At 40.7% G+C, this 26,719-nt stretch overlaps 1 protein-coding gene across 3 annotated transcripts in view; it reads right to left on the bottom strand.

The window, feature by feature from the left end:
- PLEKHA7 (pleckstrin homology domain containing A7) overlaps positions 1-26,719 on the bottom strand; it is a 954,991-nt gene that overhangs the window by 905,430 nt on the left and 22,842 nt on the right. The gene's annotated exons all lie outside the window — the stretch shown is intronic.

Raw genomic sequence — 26,719 nt, 5'->3', positions numbered from 1 at the left:
AGTCCTGAGGGAGCGTACACCATTTTCACAGAGACTCTTATTCGCTATACTACCTCGATACAGTATGGAGCTCGTATGTACACATTTCCTAGGGCGGTGTTTATCATCAAGGCCTCGAGGAACCCCTTTTAAAAATATAAAAATACAAAGACGATTTTGCGTATGCTAATATCCTTCCGCAAATTCATAGGTCCGGTCTCATTTTGAATTTTCGTCCCAGATAACTGGATGAAGCTACTTTGCGAGCCATCTTAATTAAGAAGCATTTCAAGAGTCCTTTTGAAAACACACTCTCAAGTATAATCAACATCGATGGAGAGTAAGCAACCCGGCAACACTGAATGGCAGCCCGCACCCAAGCGAGGCATGAGGAACTCCTGCACATCACTTAATCATACTGAGGTTCGTTAAATCACCATGACCAAACTGGTAACCTCCAAAAGAAACGCCGAGATATTAGTGTTTACTAGGCCACAGTCCACCTTTGCAGATCTCCAAGACAAAAGTGCATGCAAAAGAATGCCATAATTGAGGCCTTTACTTTTACAGAATTTAACTCAGTAACTTCAGGAGCATGTTTGTTTGCTGGACAATGGGCTGTGGTTTGAATACAAGCCACTTGCTGCCAGCCTTTGATTGTTATAGCACCGTAAATTACACACATTATTAATACGGTACTAATTGTATCCCAACTGAGCTAATCACTAGAACTCAACCCTGTACCCGGCTTAGAATAAGTAGGCATATGAATATGGTTAGTAACAAAAGCAGTGCAAAACTAGAAAGCCTCTTGAAAGTCTTTACTTATGGTTAGTTTCTACAATTTCAAGCTCTGTCAAAGCCAATAGGTCTGGCTTGAATTCTGAGCCTTAACTAAAATATTTTAAAGAAAATTGATACAGTGAAAAAGACAAAACTAATTACTTCCTATATGGAATACTTCTGCGAGGTATACAATTTAATGTGTGATGACTTAGCATGCTTTCTAGACATAGAAAATGTGATCATGCATAGCAAGCACTCAATAGGAGATGGAATCCCACACAAACAGACAAATGCATGGGGTGAGAGAAATACTCCCCTGGGTGGCGCGAAAGCACACTTCATGTATTTCTGTAAAGGTTACCCCACCCTAGCAGAAAACATGCCATATAAGTAATCTTCTCAGAGTCTGACACGATGCACAAAGTCTCCTATCAGAAAATAATAGCAACACACTCACTTGGAGAATTAAGGGAAGGAGAATATTACATGCGGGGGATCCCTTGCAAGAATTGAATGCTATTTTCATCACTCCATTTACACTAAACTTCACTGATAGCTATTCGCCTAATCCAGTATTTCTTTAGGTAAATACACTGGCTTTTTTATTTGTTTTGTTTAGAAAGCTTTATTGAATATGATAATCCAAGTAAAACATCAATACAAAAAGAAAATCATCAGGCAGTGAGATAAAGCAAGATAAATTGAATTCTCACAATATATAAAACATGCCATAAAGGAAGTAGGAAATGTACTTAGGGATAAAAGCTTTTAAAGGTATTTTGTTTGTGGGCAGGGAGAAACAAGAAGAAGAAAAGGAAAGAGGGGAAGGGAAGGAGGGTAGAAAGGCAATCTAATATACAAAGAGAATAACAGAGTTAGCAAACAATACACTGGCTTTTAATAAAAGTAGACATCATAAATATGGAACTCAATGAAAATCATTCTTTTCAAGAAACGTGAAAACTATCAATACATCTCATCCAATAAAGGCTAAAATGAGCGAGGAATAATGCAGTTACTATAATGTATGTGATTTTTCTGTGTACAGGAACACATTTCTTTAATCTTATTCATCCAGTTAAGCAGCACTGTAAAGCACAACTGTACAGTTCACATGGAAGCTACAGCAGCCACTGTGTATCATTCATAGTATATGAAAAGAGAAGTACAATTCTATTCAAGAAAGGGAGCGTTTTAGTTTTAATTAGCACATATGATTGAGAAGGAATTATTCCCTGTGGGTGAGCCCAATAATATAAATAATTTATCTTAATCACTTCCTAAATTACAAACTTTCAAAGCTTCACAACATATGCCTCCTCAACTTGACAATGTAGAAATCTCTGAGAGCCACCGATAGCTTACGGGTTGGTTCATATAGCATTGCATTTGAGAGTGATTTACATTAACATGCGGAGTTGCTTCCATTTAGTATTTTCTACGTCGTCAAACTAAAACCACGAAAATCCCAAAATGAGCACACTACATGACCAATTGCAAAAAATACTGAACCCTACCAAGCTACATTTTCAGATAGAATTCAAAATTAGAGCTGGGCGAGCCAGCAAATTAACAGTGCGAGGCGAGCCAGGGTTTAGTCTGGGTTCTAAGAGCCCGAGCACGAGAAGAGACAACCACATATTTAGCAAGTAAATCGTTCAACAAACATCATGTAAACACAGAACAAACAAGTGCCACATTTCAAAATGGTTTTACTCGAACTTTTCACTTCAGTGCATCAGTTATGATCGCTGAACTGAGGATCATTAGCTGGAAGTGATAATTTCTTAAGATGAATTTAGAAAAATCCATACCACGACCCGCCCCAATGATGAGACCAGTAGTGGCAAGTCATATGCCATCTGCCTCCTGCATGTAGCCAGGGGCGGCTCCTCCATTAGAGCGGAGTAGCACCGCCCACTGCTTCCTCGCACTTCGAGAAACAGAAACATAAAATTGTATTTTAAATACCATTTTATGTTTCTGCTTCTCACACTGCGAGAAAGCAGAAGGCAGGGTGTGCCTGGTTGGGGGCATGCAGCCTACATAGAGAAATTGGCCTCCCTACAGGCGATGTCCGCACCAATCACAACGCTGCCATTGCAGCATTTTGATTGGCTTACGGAAGGGGAGGGGAGGGAGCATGCATTTTCCTGTTAAGGAGCAGGAAAACGCCAAACGTGTGTTCCGGCCCGGGATGGGCAGCGCGGGACCAGGTCAGGTAAGTTTTTTTTCTTTTAAGCACCCTGCGCGCGAACCCCAGCGCGACCCACCCCCGCACCTCCACCCATGAGTATTGCGACCAGCAACTGCATGTAGCTCTCGTACAAGAGACAATTTTATTCAGCGCATATCCTGTACTGGTGAAGTTCAAGCTGCTGTCAAATCCGCTGGTGAAGGAAATGGAGGCACAGTAAAATAAAATGAATTGCCTAGGGTCACACAGTTTGTTCAACAGAAGTGAGAAATCCAGGACTGAGCCCAGGTTTACCTGATTCACACCACACAATTCATCCACTCTAAGTTCATGACAATGCTTGCACTGTGAAATGCTTCTCCTGGGGAGTGGGCGGAGGCAGACCCTCTGCAGCAAGATGGCAGTGGAAGTTGATTGGGAAGGCAGGTTTGAACAATGAGCTAAGGCGGGGGCAGCAGTGTACGCTGAAGCCATTTGAAGGCTTGGCTCGTTTTGATCTCGAGGTTCCAAGAGGACTTCTGTTTGAGCCAGAGCCAAGTATTTAGCTCAAGCCCTCAGTGGCTCACCTAACTGAGGTCATTTCAGTAAATTAAAAAATACCCCACTTGATTCGACAACAAAAAAGACAATGCAAAATCATCCCAGGTGCTGAGAAACCCCAACATGAGTCTCGATAAAGAGGAGGTTTCAAAAAGTGACATAAGTGAATATACAGAAGTAGCAGGAAATTGGTAGAAGAGCAAGTCATGTTTTGTTTTGTATAAAGCACTAGTAAGGCCCCGTGCTTCCGTAAGGGGCGGTAAGGCAAGCAGCCTACAGCAACCAAAAAATCAGAAATATTCAGAGCTACTGGCAACACCTAATATTACTACCTAGGGCACTGCCACTATAGTGCTAAAAGAAAATGATGGGCCTTAGTCAGTAATTTTGCTCCAGAACTAATTTGAACCATTGGGCTACTGCCTTAATTTACTTTATGGCACCACTGGCCCTGGATGTGACAAATTACTACAAAAAGCCAAACACAAGTATTTTATTCCAACAGGCAAATACTATTTTTCCTTGAGCACCCAAAATCCTCACACTGTTCCTAAGCATATGGTCCCATTTTGCACTGACTGATACCAGCCATGAAGATTAGTTAATAACAAAAAGGTTTAGTTGAGGACATAAAGACGCCTTCAGGATGCGAAGGATTATTGAGTGAGTAGTAATCCAATTTTAAAGGAATGAGGATCCATTGAAATTGATGACACCCCAAGTAGCACCACAATTGGTGAATGAAGGACCAGGGACATTGTAAGGCACTTCCTTGCCTCCTTGTTTATTGGACCAAACACTTAAAACATACACAGTCACACTGTCGCCTGTAGGAAGAAAAGCCTTTTTCTCTACTCATTTTATTTCTCTTTACCCGGGGAGTACAAATACAGAGTGATGAGATGCCTCTCACACAATGACATATTGGTGCTCAACTCCTAGATTTGAAGGGTACAATTATCAACCTCCTACTATCACTTTAAAATACAGAGCCCCTCCATATTCCACTTTTGTGATCACCCATGCAGCAGTGTTATCACTCCCCTGTGAAAACGTCCTATAAAGGATTCCTTTCTCCCCATGCCAACTCAGTGATTAGTTATCTAAACAACACTATGCACACATGATTTTCAAAATGAGACATCTCTGAACTAAGATTTGTCAAAGCATATTTACAAGAGACTTTTGTTTAAACTGGTGTGTGAAGCATCTCACCCGCTTACATACAGCCTGTTATACACTGCTCTGTTTTATATTGTTTTCTTATGTACCCGATTACATTTGGGCTATATATGTTGATAACCAGAGAATTCTGGAAATCTTGTAAAAAGCACTTGGTCAGAAGGTTTTGCTTTAGTTGTACTGGTATATAATCACTGCATCAGCACAGCTTAGCTACTATATTGGGAAGCATTGCATTATTTCATGTTATTTAATTAATGAAAAGGCTATTTATGAAGTAACACAAAGATTAGTAAATATTTTAAAAAAAGCAGAGGGCTCAGGGAGGTTTCCTTACTTACCCCCAAAACTATGAATAGCCTTACAATCTGGTGGAGCGATGTAGTGACAGGAGCTAATGTAACATTAGGTCATTGTAGTGGACTCCTGGCTTTACGGCTAACACTTTGTTGCACTTCGATGTATTTTTTGTCTGTCCATAAGTGGTGGGCTCTCTGAGGCACCTTATATCTATTAAGGAGGGTGGCTTGGTCCTCCTTGGGGATTCACTTAATCTCACTTCGACCCAAAAAAGGTCTGATATTACATGCAACTAACTAAAGCTCTTTACCAAGAATGGCACCAATTCCTGAAAATCATTAATGAAAAGAACAACTCTCAGTAGTTTTGATAGATTAAAGTCACAACACAAAAAATTCAATTATAAAAATATAACCATTTCAAACAACCTTAATAATGCAATTTATCCTATACTGGCAATTTCAAAGCAAAGAAAACTTTATGTTTTTAATATGGTAAACTATATCCATTCAAGAAAAAGAACCCCAAAGGCTATAAATAAATTACAGTACCTGGAAATACAATAAATCACAATTGAATGTTTTAGTTTAATATCAAGAGAGTATAGATTGCCTTGAAAGAAGGTCACGTTGCATAAAGAATCACTAATTTAGTACACAAATTAGGTGGATCCAAAAAGGTACCAAATAGTTTGTTTTACCAAACTATAAAAAAGATGGCACTCTGTGTCTCGACATACCCTCTCTCATATTATATAAATAACGTCTTAGAAAAGAAGGCTACATTTGTGTTTTTCCCTGACACTGGTGCTTTTCTCTGAAATGCCAAAATATGCAACGACATTAAGTGTTAACACTTAAAGGGGTATTTTTCGAACTGAGACACCATTGGAATACACATGATCTGAGTGGTCCGAGCTAACCAAGACAAGCAGTCTAGTAAAAATAGTTTTTTCTGCAATTAGACTAACTTAGTTATTCTTATTTAACATTGTAGGATAACCTCTTGCTCTAAAATCCGCATCAAGTCATAGTTAAAGCTACAATATATGAAACATGATCTCTTTTTAAACAGGTGGCCAACGTTTTTTTTATCTACAAATCTAATACCGAAAAGGGTAGGGAAAATAATTTGAAACCATTTCTAAATCTTCAACAAATTACGAGTTTTCCCCAAAAATACATCACAATCCAAAACAACAACAACAAAATGGAAGACTACATACAGTGTGCAGGGTGTGCAGCAGTAAGTGAATGTATCCTATCGAAATCTATGAAAGTGGTTTTACCCGTCTGAGCACATTGTTTATCATCAATAGAGGTGCTTCCAGAGCCTAAAACCAAAGCAGGCTTCACAATTTTATTTTAATTTAAAAACCACAATCCTTCAGCATGCCTTGGAAAAGTGCGAACTATATGCTCCAGCAAACCGAGCAACAGGTTTATGATGGGATTAGGAGTTTATGGATAGGTCGCATTCCTAGCATTCAAAAATAGGAATACCCATATATTGCCAAATCCGCACACTGAGGTTTTGATAGAAATGTGTGCTTATCCACACTGTGCTTTCGCACAGCAGCAAAATAGAGAAACAAGAAACGTCAAGAAAGACTGCCTTAGAGTTCTAAGTCCCCCAGACTACTTAGGTAAAAATAGTACAGTCGCATGGGTCCCAGGCTACAAACATATCCAAAGTCAATTAAACAATAGTTTATATCCCATCCTACTCACACCTTCCGGATCTCTATTAGTTCACCCAAGTCAACCTGTATAATGTTATATTATTGTTTTCTCACGCCTAGGGAATTATAAATGTGTTTGCTTTGTATATATATTTGTTTTCACACAAGCGAGTACAACCAGCTGTTATAGTCATATACAATCAGGACGCTAGAGAACCAAGGGGGTGGGGGATAGTTTATCGTTTTATTGTAATAGGTTATAGACAACTATGTGACTACGAATTCAGCAATATTTGGCTGTTTATCTTGATGAGCAATCCAAAAAAACCTACATCACATTGACCGCTGTATCATCTGGAGTCATTATGTATAGGGGTTCATATGTATGCTTATTACCTGGCTGTACCATTTGTATGATGGACTGCTCTTTCAATACTGTTTCCTTCTTTGCAAACTATGTATTACATATACATTAAGAGATTTTAAAATTCAGTATAATTGTGTTTAAAAAAAAAAAAAATTATATTCAGTTTCCACAGGTTGGGTGTTTTGCAGGTCATCTACCTGAGACCTTACAAGTTAACTTTAGTAACCCTACACATTTATGAAACTTAAATATCCAGGATATATAGGAGAGTGTTCTTTGCACTGATTGCATAAGATTGATGTGCTCGTAATAATCACAGAACTGCAGCATGATGCCGAAAAATCATTATTCTTTAGCATGGTTTACTAACTCCCAGCACACAACATTCCAATTATATATCCTAAGCTCCTACCAATAACCAATAAAAAAAACAAAAAAGCAGACATGTAGGTCGAGTGGCTATGTGGGGTCTTTGTTGCTTGCTAGAAAGAGCTCTGGTGGGTTCTCTCTCTCTGCTTGGATTCAAGCGCAATATTGCATATAAAATTATTCAATGGGGTTTTCACCAGATTATGGGCCTGACTGAGGAGAAAGGTAGTAGGACAAGACATGACAATAGTTCCATTCAGCCTATTCCATGTTGGGTAAGGGAAGGAGGACTTCCCAAAAGCAAAGCTACTGCTGGGTCTACCATGAGGTGGTCATGACAACACTGATAATGGCATCAGGTCGCTGTACACTCATGCGGCATACCGCTACAGTCAAGATAGGGGGTGCATGAATCCTCCCTCTTGTGGCTATGCCGATCTGTCTCACACACACTCAGGGCTGGAGTCATTAAAATAGACCTGAATGGGGACGTGGGACGAGCCTTGGGATAAGGTGAGGCTTGAATTCAGGAGAATTCCAGCCTGAGAGAGTGAATGACCACCCTGAGACAGAGTTAGGCCAGCCCTAAGATAAAAACAATGCAAACAGCTGATGCGATCCACGCCAGGAGTGCAGGCACAAGCTACAATAGGAACAGGACTTCCAGAGAGATATGAATAATACAGAAGTAACGCAGAAAAACAATAAGACATAGCACAAGGAATGACACGATAAAGCAGGCTATTATAAATATAAGTGCACATATAGAACATTTGGCAGGAGAAAGACAAGCATGAAAATAAGCAAGGGAAGGTGAGCTAGACGAGGGTTTTTTTAACCTTAAGTCAATTTTGGCCATGGAATGCAAAAAGTTCCTCATAACTTTTCAGGAGTACCTCTTCAGATATGTCGCTTGATCGTACAGCGACCCAATGGCGCTCGGATATCTATCCAGCACCAGGCAGGTTCCCTCCTTGGAGGCACTCACCCTTGGCTCCCTGCCGTAGCACAGAGAAGACTGATCAGCACCTTCAAGAGGGGGGTTTTGCCTGTTTCTTGAATCACCGCAGTATGCTGCACAAGCATACAGCGACCTGCTGATGCTCTGATATTTTACTTACACTTCCTCTGCTTTACTCACTTCCGGCCCCTTGGCCATATCCCCAGAGTCAGTGACAAGATGTGGGCTTCACACTCTGCTCTCATAACATAGCGTGGCCCTCTGTAATGTTCACTCATTTCATTTCTTTTTACAGCCTTGCAGAACGTAAGGTATATTATTTTGATTTACTATGTGTGCATGCTCACTCCTGCATACAACGTCCATTACCAGTCAGGTAGCCCTGGGCTTTTTATTATGGTATTCCCACAACAGTCCACCTCTGCGCCACCCTCATTGTTTTTTTCTTTTTATGAAGGATGTCCCAGCAATCATAGTCCTGATGAGACCCCCTCACCCTTCTTGAGGTCGAAACGCCATCGACAGATCAGTATAACAGACAAACTGTTGTTGCGTCCATTCTCTCTACAAGACATTCCAATAATATCTCAGTAGTTGTCCGTTACTTAGAAAAAGCCTTTTTGTTTACTATTTATTGTAATATGTATTATTGTTTTCGTGCTTTGACACTGGGCAGACATTACGCACATTCTACTTATAATTTGTTCTTCCAATAATTGTAGTTGGTAGTTCCGGGTACAGTACAGTTCTCATGCCTGGATGGTTGTGATTGCACTACTGCATATATACATATTCCTTAATACCCTTTTTCATTTACAGTGGTGACCATTGTAGTTTTGTTTTATTTATGTTATACTAATGTGCCAGAACTCATTCGGGCCTGCCATGTGTTGTCATTGTTGCTAAATATCTTTGAGACCTCTTTCTGTCCTCTTTTTATTGTATTATCCTTTTTAAATGATACCCAAGTAAATCATTGTAGCATAAAATTGTTGTATAGCCAGGTCCCCATGGGTTTAAGGTTTGCTTTTGTAGCCAATTCCTCAGACAACTCCCAGAATGTCAGGACACATGTCATTAGAGTACTGGAAATATGTCCTCAAATGAACCCACATTTCCATCAAGCCATGTGGGCAAAGCAAGTCTCACTATGCTGGTGAACGCCATGCTGCCATCAGAACAAACCTTACATGAAGCAGGCCTTCCGCTATCAGTGTCGCGGAAGAGTTTTCTTCACCACTACGACTGGATCATCCAGATGTTGATCTTTTAGCAGGCCCTTTCTGTTTTAAAAGATCAGTATTTCGGATTGACTAGTGTTTGTGGTGTGTGTTAGACGCAAGTGCTAATCGAGAAGAAGCCAGCCATCCCAACGTCTCATACTCTGAATAAGTGTGCTCTCCAAGGCTCTACCAAGACCCAGTCTCAAATGAGGACTCCAGGTCTTTCATACTAACTGCAGAGAACAGAGAAGAGATTCATTAGATGACAGATTCAAAGTTTTTACATCAAAGACAATTTAGAAGAAACCTAATAACTGTAGCCAGAAGCCCAAATGCACAATCCCATATTTGAATATCAATAGAATGGTTCTCCAGTGGTTCCAGCCCTACCATACCATAAAGAACATGGGAGAGGAAGTCCATAGTACACTTAACATGACATCTCTGTTATTTCTAAGAACAAATGTCTGCATTTACCGGAGGAGACAATAGCATAATGCATAAGAATATTCACATAAACGTTTGGAAGTAATATTACCTCAGCAGCTACGTCAAATCAGATGCATTAATAGTCCATGAAAAGCTTCAAGGACTACTAGCTGCAGACAGATTGACTGGAGTCTTGGATTTTTGCTGAATGTTACCAGAGCTCAACAAAGAGAGCTCACTTGGGTAAGTTGATGCACTAATAAGCTTTGAAGTTGCCATTTACCTTGTGTGACTGCGTGAAATAGCGCTACCGTGTGGTGGGAGGAGTGGAGTCCCTGTAGTTTGGTGTGGAACTCACCTACCACTTTCCATCACACAATGAAATAAGTTCCACATTGCTTCCTGGGAAACAAGTGATTAGGAAATCACCACTCTTGAAAGTGTTTTAAATTGCACACTTTCGAACGCTGCAATGGACATTCACTTTCAAATGCCCATCTCAGCATTTGCACACGATGTTTTCAGATCTAAGTTCTTCCTCCCTTGTCTTGATCACACTGCCAGTTCCTTATGCCTCAAGTACAGAATACTTATGCAGTGCTCAATTTGAAATGGAATGAGTCCCGGTGCCCAATGCTCTGCTCTAAAACCCACAGCAGGTGCAATTAAATGTCAGCACACTGAATAACAAAGCTTTCTAGGCTTGATTCTCCCTCAGCTCCACTACCAGACACTCCCTGTCTCTTTATCCCACGCTTACCAGCTCCTGCCTTCTCCCTTTGTGACGTTTTTTCCATCTTTCTCTTCCTCCTGTCTTTCCACTTTATTTGTTTGTCCATCTCTTGCTCTCCGTGCAAGTCCGATTCCGAAAAATAAGAGCTGGTCCCCAAAAACAAGTGACAGTGCCCCCCACTGGCTCAAATTAAGCACTGTTTAACTATCATCTTCGTGCATCAGTTTAACATTCTATTTCCTTCACTCTATTGATATGTTAATTCTTTACCCTTATATCAAAAGAACTGTCAACTGCAGATCACATGGTCTTCTTTTTACCTGTAGTGTTGGACCAAATATTCTTCTCAGGACGACATTACCGCCTATTGCTCGCATGAAATGAGTTAAGGCAATCCACTCCCTGAATGTGTGAGATTGCGTCCAGTTTATTGGGTCACACTGCAAATATTTGTATTTTTTGGCACAACTCGTGCATACAGTATTTTAGAATTTTATATGATGCAACAGTGCATCGATGGACTCTACAAAACCAAATAAACTTTACTTAAGATGAGATGTGTGAAAAGACCTTTCTATAGCAATACTACCCACCAATCAAATCAAAGTGACCGAAGAACCTAGGCAAAAGTAGGAGGTGAGAGTGAACAGAAGGAACGAACAGTGGTCAGCTGGGGATCGACTCATATTCCTTTTAGAAGGCTATCATCCTTGATGAGGTATGGATGGGGGTAAGTACCAATACATGAGCACAAGATGTTGGCGAGAAGGAGGAGGACAGTGAGCTGTAGAAGTTTTGCATGGGTGGATTTTGTCATTGTAATGGTGAGTGTATGTGAGGGAAGCCTCATCTGCCTTGTTAATCTTCAGGCAAAGAGTGTGAATGCGAACAGGAGACGGCAAATGCTTTTATTATACTTATGACTTATCTGGATTTCTGTTGCTGTTACTCTACTAATCCAATCTGATCATTTTTATTTTGTGCAAATTGTTTGGAATTCCTCGTTTGCAATGTAAATGTAGTCAAATGTTTGCAATCACAATTTGCTATGGGTGCAGATGGCTGCGTTCTCATAGCAAGACACTGCTATTATAGTTGATCGTCATGGACATTAATGTATGTTTATTTTCTCGTTAGAACGAGCTGCTGATTTTTGTTTTCCCGAAAAGTATTCTGAGCGCTTGGTTTTATGCAGACAAGGAATTATGAGGATGGCATGCTACAGGAAAAATATTTGGTCTTCCAAACATACAGTATATGTGAAAATAGTTAAAAAGCAGCCAGATACAAAATCACCCTTTTCTTTCTGCTTGGCGTCAACGAAACAGACATATCATCATCGGGGACCATCTTCTGGTTTGGCAAATTTTAATTGTATTGTACACCATGGTTCTACCGGACTTTCACAGCACAGTTGTTCTGGGGACAGCAGCTAGAAAGTGATTAAAGTCTATCATCCTTCTGTAATGCTTTCCTTAGGTGAAGAGAAATGGGAGCCATCAACGCAAGGAACAAAAGTAATGTTAGGGTGAATAAGAAGATGCATAGCAAGCCTCTTATTACGACTACAGTAATGTGTGCAATAATGTGAAAAACTAACTTTCCGGCCATTCATCTAAACTCTTGTTTCCACTGAGCTTTAAGCACATGGGCTCAACTGCAATCCACGCCTACAAAAAACTGGCATAATTTAGGGACTATATGGAGGGTATAAGGAATGAAGGAAGAAGAAAAGATGCCTGTGCAACCAATGTAAACATCATGGGTGAGCTCTCTCTACACTAATCATATATACATATAACCATACTCAAATACCTACTAGGGTTAACAGAGTGGGTACCCTAGGTTGTTTTCACATGGTTATCATTTTGCATGAAATAAGCAAAAAAAGTACACAGTTCCACAACTTGAACATCAGCATTGTATATACTATGTTGCATATGTCAACCCCAGAGAGGTATAGGGAAAAAGCCTATGTTTCAAAATGACTACATATTTAGGAGAGCACAATACATTTTGGAACAGTTGGCTCAAATTGTCCCATATATTGTTGCTATTAATCATGCCCCTGCCCTTGGTCAACACCCGCTTTTGGTGGTGGTGTATCCTTATCTTCCCTTTTGCTTCTCCCATATGGGCTACGGGGCCTTCTCAAACTCCTAAGCATCTAACAGTATCCCTATCATCTAAGCTAAGTCTACAAGCTCTTCCCTAGATTTTTCGTCCCTTCTAGCGACCCACACATCTCAGCTGCCAGGGCCCATTCAGTTACGTCTTTTCACCAGTCTATCTCTGTGGAGCCCCATGGGTGGAGCCAGATAATGGCTATTCGGTGTTTTGCCATCACCCACAAGACCACAAACCTATACCTCAATTTTCCTCATTTTCTTCCTTCAGGAGAATGCTGAGCAGCCTGTGTTTGACTGAGAGCTAGAGTATATTGCCTGTGACTGTATGCAACCTGTCCACCACGTTCCTCCAGAATTCTACTATGGCACAGGACCGTGCAAGTGTAGAAATGCAATTGCACACTTGCTGCACCTCGGTCAGGCGGGGGATCTCTCCGGGTACATCATGTTGAGCTTTAGCCCTGTCATATAGGTGCTCTGCAAGTAGTTAATTTCAGCCTAGCATTGTTCAATACTGTTTTTACTTGGGCGCACAATACCTCCCCATTTTTTTTGTCTGTGATGTGCTCCTGAATGTTGTTCTGCCATTGATGCCTTGGAGTCCACTGCAGCGTAATTCTTTTCTTTGTTGAATAACTGATATACCTGTGCCCACGTAGTTTCTATATTCTTTCCTCCCAGCGAGTTAGTGTCCCAGGCATGCCCGCAATAAACTTTATGTATATAAAGCTACTACTGGGCCTTAGGTACTATGCATTTCTTTTTCCACACTATATCAATGACACGGAACTAGTCCTGAAAATTAAAAAATAGCCACAATCAGCATGATAAATAACTTATTTGCTAGGTACAGGAAAATGAAAGCAGAAGAACTGGCTGCAACTGAATACAGCCACAATGGAAATTGATTTTTTCTGGACCAATGTCGAACTTGCCAAAACCTCTAATGCAGAGGAAAAAAGAAAGTTCATTGATTAACAATTACTCCAACCTGTAAGGTAAAGAACCTGAGATGTATGTGATACTGAAGTTAAAAATATTTAAGAATACCGGCCCTGGAGAAACTTTCACCACAAATCTGTTTCCCATGATATTTAAAAATAAACAACATTTACCAGATGTCAATCCATCCTGGTAAATGTTCAACACGTGAAAAATAAATGCAGGGAGGTGTTTTTGTTACATGATTACAGATATCTTGTTTCGCTTATACTGAGGGGTGGACTTTGCACTCCATTGTCTTCTTTCTGTCTTCCCTTCTTAGTCTTGTTTGTTTGGGATATACTACATTCTCCCTATCTCCTTTGTCTCTTCCACTCTACATAGCCTTTCCTATTCCTAGCACATTCCTGTCCCTTTCTCTATCAACTATGCTTTTTTCCTACCTACTTTCAACTTTATAGATCCGTTCATCTCTACCTATACCATAACACCTTCACCCAAGTCAGTACTTTATTACCACCTCTAGTCGTGTCTAGATCACATGACTTGTGTCCTTGCATATAACATAGTACCACTATCGCTACATATAGCCTGTACCATCATCCATCCCTAAACCCTAGTGGCTTTAACATAGACCCTACTGTAGTGTTTTATGAGTTAGAGATGACTGGTCCTTTTGGCTCCTGGCAGACTCCATAGAACAGTGACGCTAGTGCATGGGTGATAGAATTCATGTTGTCAAATGTTAAGTTAACAGATACACGCTGAGGAATATAGATGTGTAATACCAAGCTCCATGTGTAGCATAATCAGGTGCATGTACTTGGACTGGGGAGGGCACTAAAACTGACGACAAGATAGGGGATTACATAAACTCCGCAACCCAAGAGTGCTCTCCCGCAGAATTTGCCGTGGGTCAGCAAACTGCTTGTGCGTGCCACATGTGCCTCAGTGGAAGTGAAAATCGACGGTTGGCATATGAGGGGTCAAATCGCCACTCCAGCTTGTGCCAGACCTGTGAAGAAAGTGAAGGTCTTACAGAAAATGTGTTTGTTGTCAGCTAGAAATTTGCTGGCCAAGTCGAAACAAGAGATACTGCGCAACAGCTTAACACAGGGCAGTAATTCATACAGTACAAAAATGCTAAAGGCTGCCACAACCAGATACAAAGAAGCTCCTAAGGCAGTGACAGCTAACTGCAAGAAAGCACTAAAGGCAGAAAGATTTCTGATGCAAAGAAACGCTACAGGCAGAAGAAACCAGGTACCATGCATAGAGATGAGAAGGGTGAATAATCCTTAGTGATTTCCGAAGGTGACGGTATTAGCCAGCACCAGACACTGCCGGAGCGAGCTACAATCCTGACAGCAGAAGGTTCCACAGGTTAGGATGCTTCCGCATTCCTAAAACCACTGCCTCCCTTCGATACCGCCAAAAAGCTAAATATTGGCGACAGATAGACTAACTGGATCGAGACAGTCGATAATTTCATTGATGCGCTAGAAGAAGAAAATGACAAAAAGATTATTAAATACCTCAAGAATTAAGCTGGTGAAGGAGTAAAAGAAGTGATAAAGAAAATACCACAAGGTGATGAAGTGACATACTGTCAAATCAAAGAAGCGGTAAACACCAAGTTCAATGCAAATCTGATGCGCCATTAGATGCCGAGCCATTGCAAGTTGTGACTAGTGAGGGACACATGGTGACTGCTGGAAAGTCTATTATGAAAAATTCCTCACATTTCAAGCACCTGCTAACTACTTCTCACATGTGTCAATACAGTGTCATGGCACTACTTCTAAAGCAGCTGATGCTTATGTTAACTTCATTGTGCAATCCAGTAACCCTGCTGCCATGTTGGTGGAACAAATCATTGCTGCCACAAGCACTGACAGAATTGCTGATACTCAAAGACACTACACAACAATCGTGGCGAAAGCATACTCTACCTCTTCATGAAGACCTTGAATACTAGAAATTCAGAAATGTTCAGGAAGATCTTTCAGATTCCCCAAAAGGCATCTAAGACAACACCAGATCCGTGGAGAATGTCTGATCTTCCAAAGCGTACATGGGAGAAGATTTGTTTGGACCCCTTGACAATGGCCATCATTTATTAGTAATGGTTGATGAATTTTCTCCTTTTCCCCTTGTTGAAGATCTGTCGTCAATTACTCATGACAAAGTCATTGAGAGACTAGAAAGTATTTTTGCAACATGGGGTGTTCAAAATCAACATTGTCAATTTTGAAATCTGACAATGGCCCAACCTTTCAACAGTTGAGAATTTAAAGATTTTCTCACTCAGAGGGTGGGGCATAATGGCCAGAGCTGCTGACTTTGGAGCTGGGGATACAGGTTTGAATCTCAGCATCGGCTCAACAGCTTGTGATTCTCGCAAATCACATAATCTCGCCATGCCTATGAGCTGTGCCTAGAGTCCCTCACGAGTGATTAGCTGCAATCTACAAATCCGAGTTCACTCCTATAAATGTCAAGCATCAAAGAAGCACATCACTTTGGCAACAGGCGAATTATGTGGTTGAGAGATTTTTTAATACCCTCAAGAAGACTGTTCAGTGCGCAGCGTTGAAAAAGCTTGAACTCAAATCAGTTCTTCAGTCTATGCTTTGTGCATACAGGTTAACTCCCCATTCTAGCATGGGTGAGAGCCCTGCCGCCTCAATGATTGGGAGAGCAATACGTACCAAATTGCCCCAATGGACCACTGAGAGCCCAACACTCTTTAATGTGTATGTTTCATATTTGGCTCCTGTTATCAGTGCTTATGGGTTTGGGATTACATCTTATGCGGATGACACACAAATTGTGGTGTCTCTATTACCCGGCCATGAACTAGGAATAGATATCTGTTTTCAGTACTGCATGGAAGCAGTAGGAAGATGGATGGCGGGAAATTGCTTAAAATTGAACTCGGATAAAACCGAAGTGATGCTATTTGGGAATGATCCTAATTTTTGGACTCCCAACTGGTGGCCTGCATCTCTGTGAACACTCCCTTCACCCTCTAAAAATGTGAAAAATCTGGGAATTCTGTTGGATGAGAAATTGTCCCTGGGAGCCCAGGTCAATGCAGTAGTTTAAAAACCGTGCATGTTCTGAGAACGGTTAAGAAGGTCGTGCGACTCCTTCCGTTGGGGTGCCGGAAAACAGTGGTCACAGCTTTGGTTTTATCGAGGCCGGACTACTGTAACAGCTTATATCTGAATATTCAGCAAAAGTTTTTGTATACACTTCAGCTGCTCCAGAATGCCGCGGCCAGACTTCAACGGGCACATCTAAATTCTCCTCAATCTCAAAAGAGATAAAAAAATGGCACTGGCTCCCGGTGAGGAACCGGGTGCAGTTTAAGTCCCTTTGTATAGTTTTTAAAGCTCTGCAAGGGTGGGGACCTGACCATCTAAGACGCCAATTTCAGTGGTATAAACCGATAAGAACTCTAAGATCATCAGAAGCTAAACTGGTCGTAGTCCCACCCACAAAAAAAGCCCAGTGGGGTGGCAGAAGCTTCTCCCTGTGTGCAGCGAAGGCCTGGAATGGTCTTCCATTCCATTTGAGAAACACCACCAATCTTCTAGCTTTTAGGAGGGGGCTGAAGACCTGGCTTTTTGACAAATAACTCCTTTTTCCTAGCTCCGCTGCACGAGAAGTAACTAGCACCAGGACACCCCCGGGTAATCGCGCGCTTTAGAAATCTCCATAACAACATTGACATTGATAAACTTTGAACCACTGATTCTTCTTCTCACAAGTGCAAAATGAAAGACCTATGCGGACAGACACTGCTGTGCTTGGAGCACTATGTTCAATGGAGGAGACCAAGTTAATCGTCAGGCAGAAAAGGAAACACAAGTCTGATGCTCCTTTTGACACTGACCCACTGAGGGTTGTGACTAGTAAATGACACATGGCGACTGCTCACTATCCTGGAAAGTCCATTATGCAAACTCCTTCACATTTCAAGCACTTGCCACGACCTCCGTCAACTCCAGATGTCAGGAGTAAGACTTGTCCACCTGAGAATCCGGAGACCCCAATGACTGTGCCGATGTCTCTGTCACCAATGCCAGTCATGGACAATTTGCTGGTATCAACGCAGCCTCACATGACCAGATCTGGGCGATCGATTTGAGCACCAAAATATCTTATTGAAGAGTTATAATGTACATATATATTATTGGTACTTTTTATTTAACAAAGGCAGAGATGTAGTGTCTTGAAAGATAGAGATGAAGAGACCCTTTTGGTTCCTGACGTATTCCGTATAACAGACGTAAGTGTGTGGGTGATAGAATTCATGACGTAGAATGTTTAGTTAACAGTAGGGCTCCCGGTTTTATGGTATTTATTTTTCTGCCATTTCCGTCTGTATTTATCCACATTTATTTTTTGCTATTTCATCTGTATTTATCCATATTTATTTTTGGTTTGGTGGAAAATGTAAGCTAAAATTAGCATTTTTCCACATTTATTTAACCAATAAATATACACTCATGCTTGAAGGTCTGCCAGGTTTCAGTGCTGTGAGCACCCGCAGAAGATAAATCAGTGCACTTATATGTAAAAATGCAAATTTCACTACCAACCTTGTGCATATCTACTGCTGTTAAAGCCTTATTACTGAAATTCCTTTCTTTTTTAACCCGCTTATCTCTCAATCCACACATCTATTGGCCTGGAAGTCATGGCAGACAGTATTTAGAATTACTCAAAAAGCAACCCAATTTCCGTTTTTATCCACATTTAAAAATAAATACAGACAAGGAAATAAATGTTTTCTGTCTGTATTTATCTGTAAAAATCTGTAAAAACGGAAAACAGGGAGCCTTAGTTAACAGTTACACGCTGAGGAATAGAGACATAAAATACCAAGCTCCGTGTGTGGTGTAATCATTTGCATGTACCAGGGCTGGGGAGGACACTACACCTATTATACAAACCACTCACTATATACCAGTACTTCCAGCCCTACAGACACATAATGCTCACTAACCCTGCGCTTACCCCAGCATCTCTAGCCCTCTTCATTCCTACTTAGCTCTATCTCTACCTAAACACACAGCCCCCTATTTGTATCCCGATACTTCTTCTACCCCACTTATACTGTAGTACCGCTACACACACCTACCTACACTTTAGTAACTATCCCACCATCCCACTTTCAAATTTTTGTTCAATATCCTCAAAGTTTGAGAGGGAAATGGGTTTCCCATTTTCATTCCATTTTGTGGTTTCTATGGAATGAAAAAGAGGCAGATGTAACTTTTCATGGGACCCAATGTATATCTTGTTAGAAAAAAAAGATCTCTTTCTTCTTAGAAATTGTATCCACTTTATCCCTCTGTATTTATGGACTATTACTAATCTCTCCACTATAAGCACCAAACAGGACTATGCAAAGGGCTTTAAATGGTTGCACCACAAAGAACACAACATGGTGGGATCTGCCTAGCCTCTAGGTTTTTGAAAAACACAATTTGAATCGACACTCCATTAATCTTCACTGATTATTATAGGTGAAGGTCAGAATGTGGGTCAGATGTTTGTGTTACACTAAAAAAAAAAAAAAAAAAATTGACTAAACCCACCCCCTTTTATTTAGACTGGAAAGTTGTTTCATTAGGAGCCGCTAAGAAATCTCATGTTAACAAGCAAATGTCTCCTAACCTCCGTGCCCTTGCAGCGCACTTGCATGCAAACGAAGAGGGATTATCAAATAATTTCTACCATGAATCCTAGTCCGATTCCTGCTACAAATTCTTACACGTATGCTGAAGTAGGCAATACAGCACTCGGAGATAGACTGCTGAAAATAAGCTACAGAAATACGACCATGCATCTGGGGTGCAATTTGCTTAGTCCATTGACTACTAGAAATGTAGAATACAGCTGGTCCTGAGACAGGTTGCTAATAAAAGGTGCAGGAACTCTAGGTGTCTTCTGAAGTGAGGCTCAAAAATAAAAAATGTGTATAGACTATAAAACAAGCAACCAGACTGAACGCAAGGAAAAGTCTTTTTAGCAAGGTGGTATATTAAAAGGGGCAAACTTACTATTATTTGTTTTCTGGACAGACTTACACAAATATCAATTACTACATCATTTTCCTTGAAAACTGGTAACAACGATATGAGAGATAAACAGCTGCACGACAGTCCACCTCAGAGAATGTACAAAGATAGTAAACGTATGATCTGTGCTGTCACAATATAGCAGTTCCATGGTCACATGGACGAGACAAATAGTAGAGGAGCATTGCTACATCCTCAGGGAGCGTGTGTCCGGCTGCTGACTTCACGACCCATGCCGCTCTCAAGATTGACCACTCACTAAGCAGGTCACTTGTTGTGGCATACAAATGCACCTTCACTAGTGTGCACCAATTACAACTGTCGGTTGATGTGAATGCGCACCGTTGTGGTTTCACAGGCCAATCCACATTTGTAAATGTGCAGAGAAAGAGGTATTTTTATGAAATAGATTCTGTTTTCACTTTTGAGCAAATTAAGTTTCAGGTAACTAAAAACAAAAACCGGCAACCACCATGAGAACCAGAGAGGCACTAAAGTGATTATAAGACTGTAGATTTTGGGCCTCATATGCAAAGTGTTTGATTAGGTAAATTCCAGGCTTTGCGACCGCTAAAACACTTTTTGCTATGCACTAATCGCCAATTAAAGATCCTGAAAATATTTGCGACCACTTTCACCAAATCAAGGGACACAAGTACGACCGCCAGATTTTGTGACTTCCTAATTGCGACTCGCTATTAGGAAGTAGCAAGATGCAATGTACAACAGTGTGTTTGACACGGTTTGCGATTCCCAGTGGTCGCAAATGGACCTGCCTCATCAATATGCATGAGGCAGGTCGCAATTTGGGACCCATTGGGAATTACAAAATTACAGGGATGGTGGCCAGCTGGGTTCAGCAGACCACCATATCTGTGATTGCTTTTTCATTAAAGTAATTTTTTTTAAATGCAGGCTGTTTTTCTTAAAGAAAAACATGATGCATTTCAAAAACAAAAATGAAAAGCTTTCTTTTGATTTTTTAAGAGTAGACCGTGGTCTCTGGGACCACTGCCTGCTCTTAAAAATGTTTGTGACCACAATTGCAGAGGAGAAGTGGTCCCTTGAGGACCCCTTCCCATTTTGAATGAATTACCACTAACTTGAAGATGGAGGTTAACTGCAAATGTGTTGCGGTCGCAAAACATTCATACATACCCCTGAGACTCGCAATTAGTAAGGGACACCTTTAACACGCCCCTTCCTAATACCAACTCGAAAAGCCTATTTGTGATTTGGTAATAGGTTACCGACTTGCAAAATAGGGTTACTACATGTCAAAAGGATATTTAGCGGACGCAAACTACCCGATTCTATGTTTGCAAGTGCTAAAACTTTTTGTACATGTGGCCCAAATTCTTTGTACACAAGGCACCCGGTTCTGTATAGCTAAGAGTAGTACATTCCGAGTACTTGGGGGAAATAAAATGATCCCCGATTTACACATTTTGAAGGCTGTGTTCCTCGGTCTCTGTTAAAATGTTTATTTTCCACTTACAAAAGACAATTACAATTTTAGTTCCAAATACTGTATCAATTTATTTAACTTTTTCCAAACGTTAACTTCGTGTATGTAGCATGTTTCACCCCATAGATAACTGCCCATTTCATTTTTCTCTAAAATATTTTTTTTTAATGAATGTAGCAATTTAAGCCTTCATTTTGTACTCCTCCTTGAAATGTGGGTCATGGTATATTCTTATTTATATAATTTTTTCAGTTTGCTGAGAAAATTAGTTTCGTTTTCCACATGCACATGAGTAATGCTCACTTTCACCCTTATCTCTGGTATGGAGCGATGGCAAACAGTGGACTTTCTGTTACTGATCAAAGTCCAACATGAAAGTAAAAAATCTGAACGTTTGCGACAAAGCATGGAAGAAACTGTTTTAAAAAGGTAGTGGCTAATCTTAAAAGGCAAAAATAAAATATAGTTTGACTAAAATCAGGAAATATGCTAATGGAGTCCTTTAAAAAAGGCTACAGCATAAAGAATATGGCTCCCAGGTCTGAGCGCCTCCAGTGGTCCTCCTATGGCACAGGCATCGCCCTCATGAGAATGACTTCAGGTGTTGCATTCGCTCACACATACTATTCCAGCCATTAATATCGAAAACCTTTCTTGTTGCGTCACTTTAACACAGGTGCCTCACCGATCTGTTCTAACATGCTAGACTAACATAACAGTTGACTTGTGTTTATTAACATTAGGCTAACATAGCCCAAAGGCATCACAAACATGTCTATGTGCTTGCTTCATGCATATGCCTTATTGCTCTTCTGCAGTGTGCTGCTTCTACAATACCTACACCTAACCAAAGAATCTTAATCTGCTGCGCACTAGATTGCGGAGAGCCCCTGGTGGAAACGGATCAACCACAATTGTTTATCTGCTTTCATTCCAAACTTTCCTTCTCCATTACAACTGGCATTTCTTTACTAAACAGAGTCCATGCGTTCTGCTTCTGCCGCCCTAGTTTCCCCAGCACTGCTTCCTCTTCTGCTCCATCGTGATAGCTGATATCTCACAAACTCTACTGCCCTTAGACTAAGGTCCTGAGTAAGAGTGCCTGGGGGAGGTGGGGGCGGGGGGGCAGGGGACGACTTCTTATCACGCCAAATAAAATCCGGCTCCCTGGGGTTCGCAATTTATTGAGTGCAATAAGTTTCACTCACTCCAAGTTTTGGAGGAACTGCATGCAGATTCTGGTGCTCTCCGCACCCAAAGTGCATGTCATGGAAAATATTGTACACTCTTGCCTTGTTAAACTCCAGCTGATTGGAACTGCCAAAAGGTAACAAACGGTGCACCCGGTAAGTACAGAGCAAGGTTAACTCTGCACAATGCAGAATTACAACCACTGCAAATGCAGAAGATTGCGCAGGAGTTGGGAAACTCTGAGACACTCATCATCAGCGCTTTAATCTCAGCAAACACCAGGTCTCAAACGCACTCTCCTCATACACACCCCAATGCTCACTTAAACCAAAGACCTTCTACCACGCCAAACCTCACATACTCCAGGGAACTTCTCAATCTCAACCATCACCTGATTAACCTGTGTCTGTAAACCACACTTTTCTGAAATGTGTACCTCAACAACGCCATCTACTCTGAAAAACACTTATCCCTTATTCCTTCACATCCTCTTTATAAATGCTCAGGTTGCTAAGCATGAAGCAGCATATACAAGGCAAACATTACACACACATTCAAGTTGTTTTTGAAGCACATCTGACTTATTACAATAGTTCAATTGCTAGATCATTCGGCAATTACTAGTTCTGAAATCTTCCATTAATTGAAAAAGAGAAAAAGAAAAAGTTATTTAAATTTCATTACAGAGTCATCCTCAAACAGTATTAACACAAATTAAGCATGAACAGTCATGGACCATGCTTCATAAACGCAAAAATGTTTTTCAAAGAAAATACACAGCACAGCGCATTTGTGAATATTTCAATTAGCGTAAATGGTCAAGGTTTCCAACCAAAAAGATTGTTCTCTAAGCTTAATATTGTCAAACCAAATTGTTCATTGACCAGTAAAGAAAAACAATCTGTAGCCTGCAAGCAGGGATCTTTTATTTGGCTGACAAAAAGCACAAAAATTAACTATTGCATTAGCTTTCAACATCACGCAGGCCTTTTGCTGCAGCTGATGAACGAACACAAGTGGTCTCAAAGCAAATGTACTATTCAGTTGGTGTACAAATCTAAAAGTCAAATTAAAGATCACTGTCTACAGTTTACAGATTCATTTACCTGCCATTAGTTGGATACTAAATTGGTTTCTGGGTAAAGATAAAGAAGACAAACCTATGCCTGTCAGAAATCGTCAGTACTTGTTGACTGAGCACAGACCCCTGGTATAATGGGGAATAGCTCATGCTATTAACCTTTCCTACTTACACAAATCTAATGGAAATAGGTTATATAACCCAAGGGACTGTTTTGCAATAGCACCGCCATTCATTAGCTCTTCCATAAATCCACTACCAATGCAATAGATGTCTCTCATCAGTGTACAGACTCAGCTCAACCTCAGGAGGCAGAGCTAGGCCTGCTCCTATTCTGGCAGTAACCTTACCACCACTGCCCCACACACTTTAAATTAACCTTTTAACCAGAAGCCTGATCGAGAGCTGGGTGGAGAAACTTGTTTGGCGGAAAGTTACATCCAAATCTCATCTCCCGCCTTTCCGACAGACCCACTGTGATTATCCTCTGGGACCTAAAGAAGGCCTAGAATTCCCCCCACGCCCTTGCATGCGTATGCAGAGGGTGAAAATTCCAGTGATTGTCCTGCCTATTTGAGGCAAGTGACAAAGGGGCTACCTCCAAACTTAAGGCCTGTGGTGTCAGAGCACCATCTTCTGAACCACAAGACAGGGTACCCAAAATGCAACCAAATGTTCTATTCCATGAGGTCAACAGCTTGATTGAGGTGATTTATAAAGCAGATGGGCCGGAGTAACCTTGTGTAATTAAAACAAAGCATACACATTATGTGCTAATGTACACTAACATAAGAAAAACAGCCACAATAAACACAGTGTTCATTTGACTGTTTTATGTGTACGCTGCCCGATTGTCATCCACAATCCCTTGGGCACCCATCTCCCAGACGGATTTCTATTAAAACTAAGAATATAAATACAAGGTCTTAAAATGCAGCAACAATATAAGATTAAATCTTCAACACTACCAGCATTATTATAAATCCTACAAATTGAACTGTTTTTCTTAATATGCCTCACACAGTCTTTCCGCACACAACCAAAGAACAATCCAATTTAGGATTTTTAAACTACTTTTGAAGGGATAAGATCTTTCCTTAATCAGTATATCAAGTTTAGACTCTTACCAAGGGAGCTATTGATGCAGACCTGGAACATATCTTTTGTATGGCCTCACAGAAAAATTAATTTAACAGGAATACATCTGAATAACTCCTACCATTTGCAATACGGATTCCTAAATCTGAGGATCTGTGAAGGGGCATGGATGAATGCATGGACTACAAGTTATAACCATCTCGGTGATGTTAAAAATGGATGTTGGAGGCTGGTGATGATTAGGAACTTAATTTAAAGAAAATAATGCAACACCAATGCAAAGTTTCATAAACTTTGCAATAGATTCTGATCGTTCATAACCACTTGCACCTTCAAAGGGGCACAGCGAAGTATTGCAAGTGCAACTGTGTACCTGGGAGCATGTTATTTTTCACATAGAACAAAACTTGCTAATTGTGACAAAATAGTGCAGAAAGTTAGGCAATTTATTTCCAAGGTGTGCTTTCTTCACACAAGGCACACTGTACAGAAGGGGGTGTAAAGAAAGCAGTGGACAGTTAGGAGTAAAGGGCACTATGATAGACTTTAGGTCTTTTCTCTCAAGAGCACAGAATATCCTATGAGCAATGCAGAGAGTCTTAAGCTGCAATCTTTGATAGATTGGTAACCAGCAAAGGAAGTGCCATGTCCCCAAAATGTGGTAACATTTGTTCAGCTTGCAGGTAGTCCATAAAGCTAGGTTCTGGAGGTAGCAAATTGACCTTTTTCTGCATAGTCATCCCAGATTTCACACATTTTCCTGGACCCTATTTTTGCTGGCTTTAGGACTCTCTGCACTTTACCACTTCTACACAGCCGTAATGTGCCTGTACTTCCCCTCTAAATTATGTGCTGCACATTGCAACGTCCTATTTGGCCAATTTAACTTCCCTAGAAGTCCATTGTAAACGGTGTCTTAACTGAGCCTACGGCTTGGAAAGCTAAATCTCATATGTGGGATGCAACACTGTGCTCTGGCTAGGTTGCTGTTTGAATACACTGTAGTGGCACATGGCAGGGAAAACTGCATGTTCCATTTAGAAAAAGCATATTTTTATATATTCATACGTCAACCCTAAAATGTGCCTTGTGAGCCCACAGGACAGGATGCGAATATATAAAAATAGGCCACAGTATATATTGGGGTTAGTGTGCGCTCACAGTGAAATGAACCCCAAAAGCTATTTCACTTTGTAGGCCTGGCCTGACTGAACTTTTCCTAATAGGCCCAATTGGGATTAAATCTTTATTTTCCACCTCCACTTAAGAAATGGCTGGAAAAAAGGTTCAAATGTACTAGCGGCTTAGTTTTTTTCTATCTCTGACTCAATGGTAAAATCAAATTTTTGATAACTTAGAGTACAGAGAAGTAACTCTGTAAAAATGAACTTCAGGGTATCTGAGATAGAATTGGGTTAAACCTAGTTCTGCTAATCATCACACCTCTGTGCTGGAATATACATCTGTGGTTTGGAGACTTAATGACTCTGCTTACCACTTAGCAGAGAATAGCTATCTGAGAGAGGATAGGAACAGTTGTCAGAACAAAAAGCGGCTTTAGCACTACCTTCTGGGCATGGAGATGCCAGAAGGGCTACACCTATTCATTATCAGGAACGTCCTATACAGGGCATCCCAGTCACGTTAGGAAGGAAAACCAGTTCTGCCACCTATCACACTTCCAGAGCTGGAAAACACATCTTTGGCTAGGAGAAGTAACAACTCAGATTCAGAGGACAATGGCTTGCTTTTAGGGACAGGAAAGGCCAATGGGTGTTAACTGCTAACCACTTAGCAGGGATTAGCTATGTGGGAATGGACAGGAATAGTTGGCAGCCTAAAGGGCCACTTTGGCACTATCTCTTTTGACTTGCCAATGCCAAGACAAGTTTTTTTTTATTCATAAACAGGACCCTTCTAGACCGTTTGGACACAGCCAATGTAAATGGGAAAATACGTTTTGATCTC

Source organism: Triturus cristatus, chromosome 3_2, assembly GCF_964204655.1.
Source record: "Triturus cristatus chromosome 3_2, aTriCri1.1, whole genome shotgun sequence".
Taxonomy (NCBI): Eukaryota; Metazoa; Chordata; class Amphibia; order Caudata; family Salamandridae; genus Triturus; species Triturus cristatus.
This window is presented reverse-complemented; position numbering and strand designations above follow the sequence as displayed.